The following is a 15,320-nucleotide window of genomic DNA, read 5'->3' on the forward strand; positions in this document are numbered from 1 at the left end:
GAGCCGTGTTAAATGAAATGTTTACATGTTATCAACTGCCCGTCATCAAGAAAAAATAAAGTTCAAGGCAGGAGATTTGGCTTCACTAATTCAATCGAATGTATCTTCACCTTTGCAAGGGGGTTGAAAATAAAATCATCATGTTTTCCCAGTTACCTCAGACAGGCATCCAATAGTAGTTGTGTTCATAGGCCCCGATGAAACTGGTGAGAGGACGAAGTTGGCCAAGGAGTAGTGTGGCGGTTTCCCTGGGAATCAGTGCACCACAGAGGGCATCAGGAGCCCTGGCCTGAGCATAAGAGAAAAGTAATTCTTAGGTGTGACTGTGCAACTTTCATGCAGAGGGAGGCGGTGTGGCCTGGTCACCATTGTCATGGTCACTAGCATTTACAGAAGACTTGAAGGTTTGCATATTACTTCATTTTATCCTGACAACTCCCCTGGGAAGTAGTGGGTTAAATATTTATTAAGTGCTGGGCACTTTGCCAGAGATAAAGAATGACAAAAGATGCCCCTCCGCTTGGGGGGCTGATGGCCTGATGCAGGAGACAATGTAGACAACTATGTCCAGACAAGCCAGGAAACAATACTGGGGAGAGAACCCACAGAAGGAAGGCACTAGCATCAAGGAGGGTGGGGAAAGAAGAGGGTGGTTCAGCCGGGACCTGCAGGAAGCTAGAGGAGCCAGGAGGCAGAGATGAACGAGAAAATTCCAGGCATGGAGGTCAACCACTTACAAACCCCAGAGTTGGGACAGCAGGGAGGCCGGTGTCACTGGATTTCAGAATATGTGGGGGTGTCGGGCATGAGAAGACTGGAGACGTAGGATACCAAACAGTGGATTTTATTTTTGATACTAGTGGTGATGGAGTTTATTGGTTAAGAGGATAATATTGTTGGACTTTGTCTTTTGGAAGATCAGTTGGACAGCTAAGTGGTGGATAGACTGGAATGAGCTAAGTGCTATTATTAACCCCATTTACAGATGAGGAAACCAAGGCAGACAGATTAAGTGACTTGTTCAGGGTCACTTGACTAGTTAGTGTCTGGGTCTAGATTTGAACTCAGGCCTTCCTGACTCCAGAGTTGCATTCTATATACTGACTCTGGATTCAGACGACCTGAGTTTTTTTGTCATCACAAATAAATTAGCAAGAAACATGAGTTGATGATTAGCTCAGGAGCTAGGAGCAAGAACTCTGAGTTTCCTGTCTTAGATCTGCCTTGTGAGTCAGTCAATGAGCATTTATTAGGCCTCTGTTGTGTGCCAGGCTCAGTGCAGCTAAGTGCTGGACTGAAGACCCATGTGAGAGACTTTGTCAAAGGTCATTTGTGCTACAAAAAGGTTACGTGCATGAATGAAGGTTACCTGACTCTTGATGCCCCCCAGAGATCATTAAATGCTCACACCCAGGTCACACATGTCTGGATCATAAGTTTAGAGCTGGAAACACCTCACAGGTCACCAAGTCCAACCTGTTCCCTAATAGATGAGGAAACAAAGGCCAAGAGAGGTCGGTTATGGGCCTTGCCTAGAATAACACAACTGTTCAGTGTATTAGGCAGGACTCGCACCTAAATCTATATGATTCCAGGTCTGACATTTTGCTTTATCACCATACCTCTCAATATCTAAAAAATGCTGTCATGATGACCCGTTAGTCCTGCATGGAGGGATTGCTGTAGCATTTTCCAGGTCTTTGGGAGTTCCCAGGTGTAATGTAATGTCATGCCAAGGAAAGGCAACTTCCCAAGGTTCAGAATACCAGCATAGGTGCTCTCCATTTTATTCAGTGACCAACCAAGAACAGAGAAGATCAAAACATGACATCATTCCAAATACAGCATTTACTAAGCTGATTAAATAATCTCCAAGGACTACCCCACCCCAGGACCTTCCAATCAATCAATTAATTACAAAGTCCCTGTTCTAAATACTACTCCACCCCTAGGCTGTACCTTCATTTGTTCAATCACAAAGCACAAAAAGGTCAAAAGTTCCCCACCCCTGGATCACAATTGAATCTACCCCAGAGTTACATCAAGTTTAAGCACAGCACTTAATACCCAAATGGAGGTCTTTTCTTCATCTTGACATGAGGCAAGTTCTCAGCAATCTTAGTTCCTGGGGAGACAAGGCTTAGCAAGGCCACAAGATACATTGCCAGTCTCTTCATTAATTCATCCTCTGTAGAACAGTCCTAGAACCCCTGAAAACATTAGCAAAACCCTCTCCCAGGATTTCTGTAAACATACAACAAGAAAATCCTTCTTCAGGGCTTCTGAACCAACAGAAAGGTTCCCAGACCCCTGCAACAACAGCACTGTCCTTCACCAATGGACAGTATTCACTCTCTGCAGGACAGTCTCAGGGCTTCTTAGCCAACGTCCAGGTTCCAGGACTTCTTCAACAGGAGGACTGTCTTTCACCAGTGGACAAATCTGGCAAAACAACATCAAAACAGACAGACAAAGTACCAGCAAAACAGCCATGTCTCCTCAGTCCTTGGCAGCTGGGGGGCAGGTCTCAAAAGTCCAGGGCGATTCAAGGTGGCCCCCAGCAATTCTCTCAGTCTCTCTCTCTGCCTCCACGAGGTGCTGCTTCCAAAAAGTTCTTCTGCCTCTCTCTTGTGTCTCTCCAAATCTATGTCACCAGCTCCTCCCAGTTCAGGACTTTCTTTTCACATCAACAAGTCCATCCCACAGGTGGGATTAACAAGCTCTGGGTTTTAACACAATCAATTTGAAAACCAAGCCAATACAGGGGAATCTTTAATTGCCATTACTATCACACCAGGTCATGCACTCAATGGCATAAATGGCAGGTGTTTGGAAGCCTGGCCTGGGGCAAGGCCCAGCTGGCTTGATTGTCCACAAAATTGATTGATGCTAGTTGAGGTCAAGTCCTGGAATTCAGACCTTCAGCAGAAGTTGAAACCTCATTTGGCCTCCAGAGAGTCTTCTAGATAAATGAATAGCCCTCACCCCTTCAGGGAGCCAGGAAGACTCCAAATCAGTCAGTCCATAGTCAATAAACATCCACCAAGTACCTATTATGTGCAGGGCCCTGTGCTACGGGCTGGAGATGGAAAAAAGAAGCAAAAAATGACAGTCTCCACTCTCAGGGTGCTCACACCTTTAAGGGAGAGACAGCAAGCAAAGGAATATGTAGAAACAAGCTATATACGGAAGTAAATGGGAAATCGTTAACAACGAAAGTAAGAGAATTAAGAGGTCAGTGGAAAATGCTTCCTTTAGTATATGGGATTGTATTTTTTTTTAAGTTAATTTATTTTTAGTTTCCAACATTCACTTCCATACGTTTTACATTTTCTCTCCCTCCTCACCTTTCCCCTCCCCACGACAGCATGCAATTTGACATCAGCTCTTCACATACATTCCTATTAAACATCTTTTCACATTAGTTGTGTTGTATAGAAGAATTAGAATGAAAGGGAGGAACCATGAGAAAGAACAAACCAAAACAAAAAAGGAAATTAGTCTGCTTCACTGCATTCAGACTCCATAGTTCTTTCTCTGGCTGTGGATGGCATTTTCCATCATGAGTCCTTTGGAGCTGTTTTAGGTCCTTGCATTGCTAAGAAGAGCTAAGTCTATCAAAATCAGCCATCACACACTGTGACTGAGCAGAACCAGGAGAACATTGTACACAGCAACACTTACTCAGCATCAGTTCATACAAGTCTTTCCAGGTTTTTCTGAAGTCCACCTGTTCCTCATTTATTTTTTTTAATTAAATTATTTATTTTTAGTTTTCAACATTCACTTCCATAAGTTTTTAATTTTCTTTCCCTCCCTTTGCCTTCCCTCCCCAAGATGGCTTACAATCTGATATGGGCTCTACACATACATTCCCATTAAACACATTTTCACATTAGTCATGTTGCATAGCAGAATTATAATGAATGGAGAAAAACCATGAGAAAGGGAAAAAAAAAAAAGAAAATAGTTTGCTTTTTTTGGAGGTCTTACTCCATAGTCAGTCACATTCTCTGAATGTGGATGACCTCAAAGGCTGCTGGTTCCACCTCATCCTAGGACATCTTGGAACCCAGGGAGGTTAAGTGACTTTCCCACCATCACATGCATGGGATTAGAGCCCCATCCTGAGCCTGGCAGCCCTTTCCACTGTAGCTAATAGGAGAGTCATTAAAGGTTCTGGAGAATGAGGTCATCCCTTCCCTAGACTTGGGCCTGACAGCAAAGTAGGGCAAACACCTGCAGGAATTTCCCCCGGTCTTGGCATCTCAAGGATATCTGGCTTTTGCAATAAACTCTCTGAATTCATCAAAGCCGGATCAAGCCCTCCTCCCCACTTCATGCCCAGCATCGCCTTCCATTCAGCTTGTAAAATTAAAAAGCAGTCAGAGGTCAGGATGAAAACCCAGCCGTCTGTTTGAAAGCCCCATGCACCATCAGGCCTTGACATCTCCAGAGGAATCCTTTCAAGGAGCCTCTCTGGGTGATGCAGAGGGAGAGGAAAAGGTTTTACAGCAAATCTTGGGGCTAGGAAGCCCTCGGAGCCACAGTGGATGTGAAGACCTCCTCCATCATCCAGATGCCAGGCCTGGGGCAGCGGGGAGCCTTAGGGCACGTGTTTCCACAGCTGCATTCTGGGGAGGAGCTGCCTGGAAGGCAAGGGATGAGTCATTCTCCAATCTGTTCCATCTTTAACTGGGCACTTTGGAAACTAAACATGTGGATAAAGATGCCCCTCCCAGGACGCTCTGGGGAACGGGGCCTTCTGTCCTTAGAGTAGAATTGGGGCAAACAGATGATTTATATGAAGAGTCCTCTGTAGTGCCTATAACAATGCCTGGCACATAGTAGGCTTTTCATAGACCCGGGTCTAAATCCCACTTCTGACATCTGTGCGACCTTGGGGAAGTCACCTCATCTCCCCTACCTCAATTTACTCAAATGTAAAATGAGAGAGTTGAACTATTCGACCTCTGAGTTCCCTACCAACACCCATGGAACATTTTTTGGTTGATCTGAAAGGAACTTGTCCTAGGCAGGCACTCGGGTCCCTTCCCATTCTGAGAGTCCAGGATTCTGTCCCCTTCTCTAATATAGCTTATTAAAGATGCTTACTAAACCATCACCAAGAACCCATAGCAGGGCACTGCATTCCATACCTAATCCCCTAACATAAGCCCTTCCCTTTAAGCAATAGATCAGCAAGTTACTATAAATGAGGCCTGACTGGGCATTTTAAAGTCAGAAAATGTAGAACACATGCCCCTGGGAAGGACCCAGAAAGACCCATGAGTTCCAGGTGGCTGGGGACCAAGTAGCAGGGTACAGATGGAATGGGGGGAGGGGAGTCCATGTTCAGAGGAGCAGGGCTTTGGGGTTTTTTTTTAATGTAAATAGTTGGATGGTGGAGAGCTTTGGGTCAGGTACCGAGGGGCCCCCATAGCAGTCTCTTTCTGAAATCTCAGAGATGCAGAACTGGAAAGGTCCTCACAGACCATATAAGAAAACTGGGGTCTACAGAGGAAGGAAGCAAACATTAAGTGCCCTCTGTGTGTCAGGCTCTGAGCTAAGTACTTTCAAATGTCCCATCTGATCCTCAGAACAACCCTGGAGAGTAGATGCTGTGATTATTATCTCCATTTTACCAGTGGGGAAACTTAGACTAAGTGACTTACCCAGGGTCCCACAGCTAATAAAATGTCTGAGACCAGATTTGAACTTGGGTCTTCCTGACTCCAGACCCCTAACCATTCTGCTAATGGTAATTAGCACCACACAGTCAGCAATGGGATTTGAACCCAAATTCTCTTCCTCCAAGGCCACAGTACTTTTTACTGCCACACTGATTCCCACAAAATGACTGGTGGAAAAAGGCATTTTGCTATGCCCAGTCAAACCAAAGATCAAATCCATGGAATTCCCAAGTGTTTGTATCCAGTTTAATATTGTATGGTCCTGTGGATTTAGGGACTGGGTAGAAGAACATCAAAGTTTCAGCAGTCAAAGAGAATCAAGTGTGCAAGAATAGGAAAGCCTACCTATCTTGTGGTGATTGGGGTGTGGGCTTGAGACCTACAATCCCCCCCTGGGTGGGGAACTCTAAGCATGGAAAATCCCTCTACCAATGCAGTTCAGTAACAACCTTGTAACTTGTCTTAGTTGGGCACTTCTAAGTGATTAAATAATTCACCCAGGGTATGTGTCAGAGTCAGGCTGCCTCTCTATCCACTACTCCATCCTACCATCATGTCAACAGAACAAGAAATAGTTTGAGGACAAGGACCTAACATCCTCCATTCTCCCAACCTAAGTTAGATTCAATTTCCAGCCTTGTCTGCCCTGATCCCTTTCTAGTTTTCCCTCCTTCGTTGACCTGGAAGTCCTTATTTCCCATCCCGTCTTGTCCCCCCAGCAAACCCAATGCACATCTTCCACCTCTGTTTCTACGTAATCCATGATTATTCAGTACCACAGGAGACACCACAAGCCACACAACAATAATCCCTGCCATTCATAAGGTGAGTTCAAGTTTGTAAAGTCCTTGTTTCCATTGAACACAACAACCCTCTGAGGTTATAATTATCCCCATTTTACAGGTGAATAAACTAAGGCTAGAAGTTAAGTGCTTTGCCCAACAGCTAGTAAGCATCTAAAGAAGGATTTGAACTCAGGTTTTCCTGACTCTAAGTTCACCGTGCCACCTAGCTGTCTACTTCCTGGACTTTAAGGCATTTTAATACAAAGATCTAAAGTATCAGGGCGTGTAGCATATTGCTATGGAGACCTTCATTCTCATTGAGGAGAGCATGACGGCCAAGAGACCATAGACCACGTCTCCAAGCCACACCTTCAGACATCCACACTCCCTCTCTCCACTTGTGACCACTTGGCACACAGACTAGTGGTGTGTCCATGCAAGGGAACACACACACACACACACACACACACACACACACACACACCAAATAATCCACTGATAAACAAGGGTGGACAATATTTTGACTTTTTTCCTTTGTTCTACAAGTATATACTATGACTTCCTATAGGCAAAAGGTCAACTTTTGTCATTGTTAAGTCTTCTCTTACTCTTCATGACCCCATTTGGGGTTTTCTTGGCAAAGATACTAGAGTGGTCTTCCATTTCCTTCCCCAGCTCATTTTACAGATGAGGGAAACTGAGGCAAACAGGGTCAAGTGACTTGCCCAGGGTCACAAGGCTAGTAAGTGTCTGAGGTCAGATTTGAACTCAGGAAGAAGAGGCTATCACTTAGCTTCCCAAAAGGTTAACTCTCTTTCAGTCTATACCAAACGTATACATCAGCTGCCACCAAACTGGGACTGCTCACTTCTTTCTGTCTTAAGGATGGGCCCCATTGCTCTTCCTCAATGGAGCCTCTCACTTGGATTTCAATATAAGTTCACGATCTGGTTTTCCTTCACTCACCAGGCCCCATCACAAACAAAATGAAAACTGGAGTGTTCTTGAAACTTAGGCTTTGTTACATTCAGCCAAGACAATGTATTCAGAAAAATAGAGAAATGACACTTTCCCTCTCTGTTGAGTTCCACAAACATTTAATGTTTTAAACCCCTTTACCTGGGCATGGGGCCCTGGGGGTGCAGAGACAAAAATGAGAGGAGGCTGCCTTCAGTGAGCTTACATTCTCTTTTTTTGTTTTTTGGAGGGGGGAAGGCAGGGCAATTGGGGTTGAGTTGCCCAAGGTCACATGGCTAGTAAGTATCAAGTGTCTGAGGTGGGATTTGAACTCAGGTCCTCCTGACTCCAGAGTCAGTGCTTCATTCACTGTGTCACCTAGCTGACCCTTGAGCTTACATTCTTTTAGGGAAGAAGAGACAAGATGCATGGAATAAGTCGATGTGTGGTCATCTGAAAAGCAAGAGAGTATAAGCAGAAGCTGAGGGAATGAAAGCATCATAGTTCTGGAGATTTGGAAGGGACCTCAGGGCATGTCTAATAAGAAATAGATAGTAAGCACTGTGTAGATGTTAGCTATCATCCACAAAAGGAATCCCCATTAGAACAGTAGCAGTAGGGAGCCCCAGATGGCTCCTGAGTGATCTGGTTGCTTGATAGAGTGAAATTTCATCGGCTCAATCTTACACTCATTTTCCCTATGAAGGGCTTTTTAAAATTAATATCTTGTAGTCACTTGGAAATGCTGAAGTGCTGGAGTGTACAGATGTTTGCATTGCATATTCTCAAGTTATTAAGTTATTTTTAAATAATACATATGTAACCTAAATCTAGTGTGCATTTTTATATGTAACATATATTACCCTATGTATACTATGATTAAAGTAATATCACATAGCACATGTTACAGTATATAGTGTATTAATTTATAGTATATTATTCCTACAAATAAATTATAAAACTGGACTGAAAGTTCATGGCAGTGGAAAGTCACTTTTTTCCATTGGACAGTAATATAACCAAATCTGTGTCTTAAAAGAGATGCCCATAGGCAAGGCATTTTTACCTCTCTCTGTCTCAGTGTCCCCATCCCTAAAAGAAGAAGCAGAGACTATCAGAAGTGTTCAATGTGGAATCCAGAAGCCTATAAAACTCCCTGTGGGTCCAAACTGGATTAAAGTGTAATTTGAAAATTGTTAATAGAATAAATGAAATGTAGTACAACATAGATAATGTTAATTTGTGATTTTCTAAATCTGCAAGTATCCATTTCCATTTAATTTTGACCCCCATTGCATTAGATGTTCTGTAAAAGGGTAAGTTGGCAAGTCTGGGAAGGATAGGCAGGAGAAGGAAAAAACTAAAGATAGAAAAATGGGTTTGGGGGCTTTTGCAACAGTAGCTTGTAAAATATAACTGCTTTGCAGGCAAGGATTATTTTATTTTATCTTTGTGTTGCTAGTATCTACCACACCACTTAACGCATAGAATACACATAATGAATGTTTGTTGGTTGATTGATAGTTACTCCAAGAAAAAGGTGATTTCTTCATATCCCTAGCACTTAACACAGTGCCTAGAACATAGTAAGTGTTTAATAAATGCTTTTTGAGGAAGAGGAGGAGGAAGGTTTAAAATACTGTAGAGACAATGGGAAGCGGAAAAGAGGGGACAGCTGCTACAGGGGAAGGATTTTCAGAACTTGGCAATTGATTGAATGTGGAGGTTGACAGAAAGGGAAGAGCCAAAACAGATCTAGGGAGTTTGCTGTGGGTTATAGGACAGACCATGGTATCACCAGAAAGAAGGGAGAAGGAGCAGGCTGTGAAGGGTTGGAGGAAGTCATTTTTTCTTATGTTTCAGGTATTCTCTAGACATCCTAACTGGAGCTATCCAGCACGCCACTGGAAACGTAAGCCTGGAGCTCTGAGGAGGGTTTGGGATTAATGGCATAGATTTGGGAGTGGGCCAGAGTTGGAGTTCACTGAAGCCTTGGGAGCAGGTGAGTTCTCCAGAGGAGAAAACAAAATTAAGAGGGCCAAGGGCAACACGTTGAGGCATGTCCTCCTATAGAGAGTATCAAAGGGGGTGGGGGGATAGGAGAACTGTGAAGGTGCTATATCCCAAAAACCCAAGGAAGAGGAGATGGTATCAAGAAAGTCAACAGCTCTACAAGCTATAAGCAAACAAGGAAGATAACTAAGGAGGGGGGGGAACAACACTGGCTTTAGCAATAAGGAAATCATTAGTGGCCTTGGAAAAAATGGTTTCAATAGAGTAGAGGAGATGAAAACCAGATTGCAAGGGGTTGAGGGATTACTGAAGAGCCTTCATTCTAGTAGTTTGGCAGTGGATGGAAGGAGAAAGATGCAATAATATGTTGGAAATGAGGCAAGGTCAAAGGAAGATTATTACTGGATAAAGGAGACTTTATGAAGATGCTTGTAGGCAGAGAGGGAGGGGTTGCATGTTGGAGAAAGGATAGACATGATCAAATTCAATGCCCTCATTTTACAAATGAGAAAATGGAATCCTGGAGAGTTGTGTGTATCACGGAGGACATGGGGGTGGGGGAGGAATGGGGGAAAGCGGACAGGTGGAGGAATTAGTCTGGGAAAGTCAAGGTTCACTTCATCTTTTGAGCCTAAAGGGATGTATAAAGACATAGATTTAGAAGTATATAAAAAAGATGAAAAGGTTTTGAAGACTTACTGTAGAGAAGGTAATAGGAAGCCAGAAAGAGACAAATAGTTTCATATGTTCAAGGGAATGAAAAAATAGCCTTAATATTAGCCCATGCCAAGCATAATTTGAAATCTAAATCTGCTACTAAAAAGGAATCATATGAGAAGTAATTAATTAATAATAATAACAAAGCTATTTTTATAGTGTTTTCTGGTTTGAAAAGGGCATTTTTCTTGGTTTTATGATGTTTAATTTTTACCTTGCAATTATTTCCACATGACCACCCCAACCCATGAGAGATCTCTTATAACAGACTTGGGTGGTTGTTGTACTCTCTAATTGAAGAGGACCAAATGACATCACTATGTTGGGGTCAATGTACAGTGTGTCTGACTTGGCTCATCAGGCCACTGTGAGCTCAGAAGACTCTAATACAGGTCAGCCACTAATATTCCATATGAGCATTTGGTCTGAAGATATCGCTATATTTGCACATCTCACATCCTTTTGATGACAGGAGACAGTGAGAGTGGTTCACCAACATGGTAGATGGCCTGCCTAGAGTGAACTCATATGCCCTGGATGGGCATACATGAATGGATGGTAAACTGCATCTTTAAAAAGATGCTATCATGGATCCATTCGAAAATTTGGGGGATGTCTTAGAGATCTGGTCACCTATAAAATATCTACATGATCAGAACCCACCACCTTGTTATTCTATAAAAGCAAGGGTTCATCATGGCCATCATTTTTAGGCATTTCCTTTTTGGAATTATCTATGTTTCTGCTCTCCTACATGAGTACTAAGGAGCGATAGTTGACTATAGATGACAAAAGAAGGGACTGACACTGGATGGCCCCAAAAGGAAGATGTACGTGTCTAGATATAGCATTTTGATGCCTGGATGACTATGTACGTGACAAGATGCTCATACTATACATTCCTAGATGGTGATTTAACTTGCTGGAGATGAAGTCCCTCAAGCATCAGAGCATTTGTTACTTAAGAAGAAAATATTACTTGAACCTCCCTGCTGCAAAAGTCCTTGTTTACAAAGTTGCTTTACATTCTAGGGAATGCTTTTTGACAATGGACTGTGGAATGTCTATTACTTATCCTTCCCTCTCACCATGTATATTTTTCTGGTCATGCACTTCTCCCATGACAACCTTAAAGGCAGCAGAATTCCTCATCTGCAATGCGTTGCAGGCTGTTTGCACCCACTGTAGACCTCCCTATTGCCTCTGTGCTACGCTTCATCTTTAATTCTTTCGAGACCATGATCATGACCTGTGGCCACACAAGTGTCACTGGTAGAATAGTGTGGCTACAAAAATGGGTTGTTGGGGTTTTTTTTAATTTTTCAGAAACTTGAGGTTAATAAAAAGAATTTCACAATCTAAAAAGACAATGTCCCAGAAGCCCAATGGGGAGCAAATTTGTTGGAATCCTTCTAATCATAAGCCAAATGACTGCTTACTTTAGAATCCACTACTAAATATGAATTTATTCAGCATAGAGTTTCTTGGAGAAACCCAATTAAAATGAAAATATCACATATTTTTTCATCTTTTCATTTGGATCTCCCCAGGGACCCATTCAGTGCATAGAAGAGGGAGATGGGGAGCCATTGCATGGCTTGGGAATAAAGACCAGGTGGATTTCATCACACCAAATTCTGTTATAGTAACCTCCAAACACCCTATAGGGTAGATTGGGTCTGTTGCTAAGTGGAATAACAACATCAAATGTTTCTGCGGAAGCCATTGAGTAACTTGGTGTGATGGAGATGACATATTATAAAATAGCAGGCGGAATATCTGTGTTAACTGTTCTTTTGTTTTTGTCTTTTAAACAAAAAGTTTTTTTTACAGGATGACATTTATAAGCTCTGTCTTCCAAGCATGACAAGCATTAATCACCTTTCCTAATCTGCCAGATTTTTGTCATAGATAGGGCTGGACCGGAAAGGGAGGAAAGGCACAGAAACATAAAGCTTTCTTCCTCAGGCTCTTCCAGCTGCCCGGTTCCAGGCTTGTCTTAAAGAGTCTTCACCTGCATTTGATGTGTCCCATCAGCACCTCGTCAGCCACCAAACTCCAAAGCTACCTGAGTCTTCTTGGCATCATTTAAAAAATTCCATCTGTCTGGCTGACTCATCCAATAAACAGTGTATAGGCAGCTAGGTGGCCCAGGAGATAAACTGCGGGGCTCAAGTTCCACCTCGGGGACTTGGGACAGGTTTCTAAATTTTTCTCAACCTTAGTTTCCTCATTTATAAAATAGGGATAACAATAATGGCACTTAGCTCCCATTGATTTTATAAGGATCAAATGAGATAACATGTAAGGCACTATAGAAATGCTAGTAATTATTATTAGAAAAGTAGATCTTTCTAAAGACATAAGAAGTCTAACCAGGTCATCAGAGCAGAAGTGGAACTTTGGGGTTATCTGGTCTTACACTCATTTTACAGTTGGGGAAAATGAGGCTTAGAGAAATTAAGACATTTGAAACCCAAGGAGGATAAAAGTGATTAAAATGGGGTGGAGGTGTGAAATTTTACAATGAGGAGAGCTCAATTCAGATCACAAATATCAAGAAGAGGACCAGAATCAGTGGTGACCTAGAAATCCAAGGGAGAACTCCAGTAGATGCCTTTTCCAGTCCAGGTGCTTTTTGTTGTTCATCTTTCATTCCCAAAGAGGACCAATGACATCAGGAGGGTGATGTCTTGACATCTTCATGAATTGGATTTAAGTGAAGCAGAGCTATGTAAAGATACCAGCCTCACTCTTTCCTCCAGAATCATCAGTGTTCAGTGGCAAGACATGGGTCACTATGACTGGTGATGGCCCAGGATGCAGTAGGTGACTGGCCTTTTTAAGTTTAGGTCTTTCCCAGGTCTCAGTTTGCCTAAGGCAATGCCCATTTAGTGACTAAGGGCTAGGGAAGAATTGAGACAAAAGATGGACTAATTTATCATCACAAAAATATCACTTTGGGAGAGGAAGACCTCAGAGTTTCTGGCCAGAACAATTGCTATTTGAACTCACTATAAGTCATCAAAACTGAAACAATGAGCAAGAAAGGCTTAGGCTAAAGCCTATTATTGACCATTCAGTGAAAGCCAGAGTGATTTGGGTATAAAAGTGTACTCAAATAGTTCCATGTGAATCACAATAGCTTTTGTAAAGTCTGTTTTTTCAGCGCTATTATTTCAAGAAATCATAAGTGAAAACTGCAAAGAATAAAGAGTAAATTGTCCAGGCAGCCAGGTAGCACAGTGAGTAAGAGCACCAGCCCCAGAGGTGGGATGACCTGGAATAGAATCCTGGCTCAGACACTTAGTACCCACCCAGAAACACCTGTCTGTGTAACCTTGACCAAGTTACTTAACCCCGATTGCTTTATTTAAAAAAAAAAAAGTAAATTGTCCCAATTTAAAAAAAATAAATAGAATTTTTAAAAAACTAGCCTCCAAACCCCAAGATATCTTATAAAATATAAGTGACCAAAAGTTATATTCATTTAGAGAGAGCACCCACATGTCAGGTTGTGATGTCCCAAGTGGAAAGACCATATGTGGTGAAGGAAGGAGAAGAAATAGCAGCATTCCCATAACAAGCTGAACTGGCAGGTTGGGTCCCCAGACGGCAGCTCCTACCACTCACAGACTATTGTTCATCCTTCATTCTCAAAGAGGACCAATGACTTCATGAGGGTGATGACTTGCTTGTGAATCGGATTTAAGTGAAGCAGAGCTAGGCAAAATCCTCAGCCTCATTCTCTCCTTTGAATCTGGAAGACTTAACTATGGGCAAGTTACTTAACCTCCTTGACAGTCAGGAAACTCTCTAAGACCCTAAGTTATAGGTATTTTTCTTGTTTCAGTGGTGTCTGTCTCTCTGTGACCACATTTGGAATTTTTTTGGCAAAGATACTGGAGTAATTTCCCATTTCCTTCTCCAGCTCTCTTTGCTTTCTTTTTGGAGGGGGGAAGGTAGGGCAATTAGGGTTAAGTGACTTGCCCAAGGTCACATGGCTAGGTTTTTGTGTTTAGTGTCTGAGGTCAGATTTGAACTCAGGTCCTCCTGACTCCAGGGCCAGTGCTCTATTCACTGCGCCACCTAGCTGCCCCTCCAGCTCTTTTTACAGATGAAGAAAGTCAGGCAAAACAGAGGTAAATGACTTGTCCAAGGTCACATAGCTAGTATGTGTCTGAGGCCAGATTTTAACTGGGGTCTTCCTAACTCTATAGACACTGTACCACCTAGCTGCCCAAAAGTATAGATGAGATGCGATATAAATCAGTGGAGAGAGTTCTCACCCTGGAAGTTCTCATACTAACAAAATAACAGAGTCTAGTCATATTGGTCTAAGTTCTTCAATAAACAAATTGTCAAAATGTATTTAAATAGTTAGTCACTTAGCTAAAAGAAACCTACCAAAACAAACCATATTCAAGAAAAAGTACATACAAATATTGTGAAACATCACATAAATTATAGAAATCAAAGATGATTATGATCATTGTTCTTTCTCGATCATTTTTTTAACTTTCTAATTTAAAGATTGACTGTAAGATTGGGGGGTTAAGGTGCCTCAGAAATAGTTGTAGTTGCCCGCCAGTTTCCGGAATGCCAGTCCTTGTCCTGTGCATTACTACCTAAGAAGAGTCAGGAAAATGCTTCGAAGTATTTCCTGAGCCTTCTGAGACGTTCCTGGTGTTCAAAACTGATGAGCATGAGAATTCCGAAAAGGGAAGCAGTATCCCATATGGATTCTCATGTGTGTTGCTACTACATTTTTAAACTTTTCTTAAATGAGTCAACTATTAAATAAATTAAAGACAGTCATGACAGTGCCTTGCAGACTTAAATTTCATTCATTTATAATGAAAATAGAGATCTCGTAAATAAGCAAGCTTTCTAACCTGCCATTTGTTGTGAAAATGTTGAGCCCAATTCAAATGAGCCTCATGCAAAACATTTCAACTTTAATTCTGTGACTCAAATAATCTTTTCAAAACTCTCTCTTGACAGTCAATATACATTGATATGGAGTGTGTTGGCATTATTTATGTAGCTGCCTTTGAGTTTTGGTAAGTTTTGAGGTAGAAGAGGGCTTAGTTTTGTTCTGTTTGGCTCCAGAGAGCAGAACTAGGCTAGAAATTATGAGAGCCAGTTTTGGGCA

At 42.2% G+C, this 15,320-nt stretch overlaps 1 protein-coding gene and 1 long non-coding RNA gene across 6 annotated transcripts in view; one reads left to right on the top strand and one right to left on the bottom strand.

The window, feature by feature from the left end:
- Positions 1 to 15,320, top strand: part of RPL15 (ribosomal protein L15) — a 431,201-nt gene that overhangs the window by 135,749 nt on the left and 280,132 nt on the right. The window lies entirely within an intron of this gene.
- Positions 1 to 15,320, bottom strand: part of LOC138161689 (uncharacterized) — a 185,685-nt gene that overhangs the window by 1,904 nt on the left and 168,461 nt on the right. For all 4 annotated transcript variants that reach the window (XR_011168436.1, XR_011168439.1, XR_011168438.1 and 1 more), the window contains one exon: positions 157 to 289. This is a non-coding gene — a long non-coding RNA (uncharacterized lncRNA). The remainder of the gene's footprint in view (positions 1 to 156; positions 290 to 15,320) is intronic.

Source organism: Petaurus breviceps, unplaced genomic scaffold (assembly GCF_028583685.1).
Source record: "Petaurus breviceps papuanus isolate PSGF00001 unplaced genomic scaffold, PetGlider_PUasm1.0 185, whole genome shotgun sequence".
In the NCBI taxonomy this organism is placed as follows: Eukaryota; Metazoa; Chordata; class Mammalia; order Diprotodontia; family Petauridae; genus Petaurus; species Petaurus breviceps.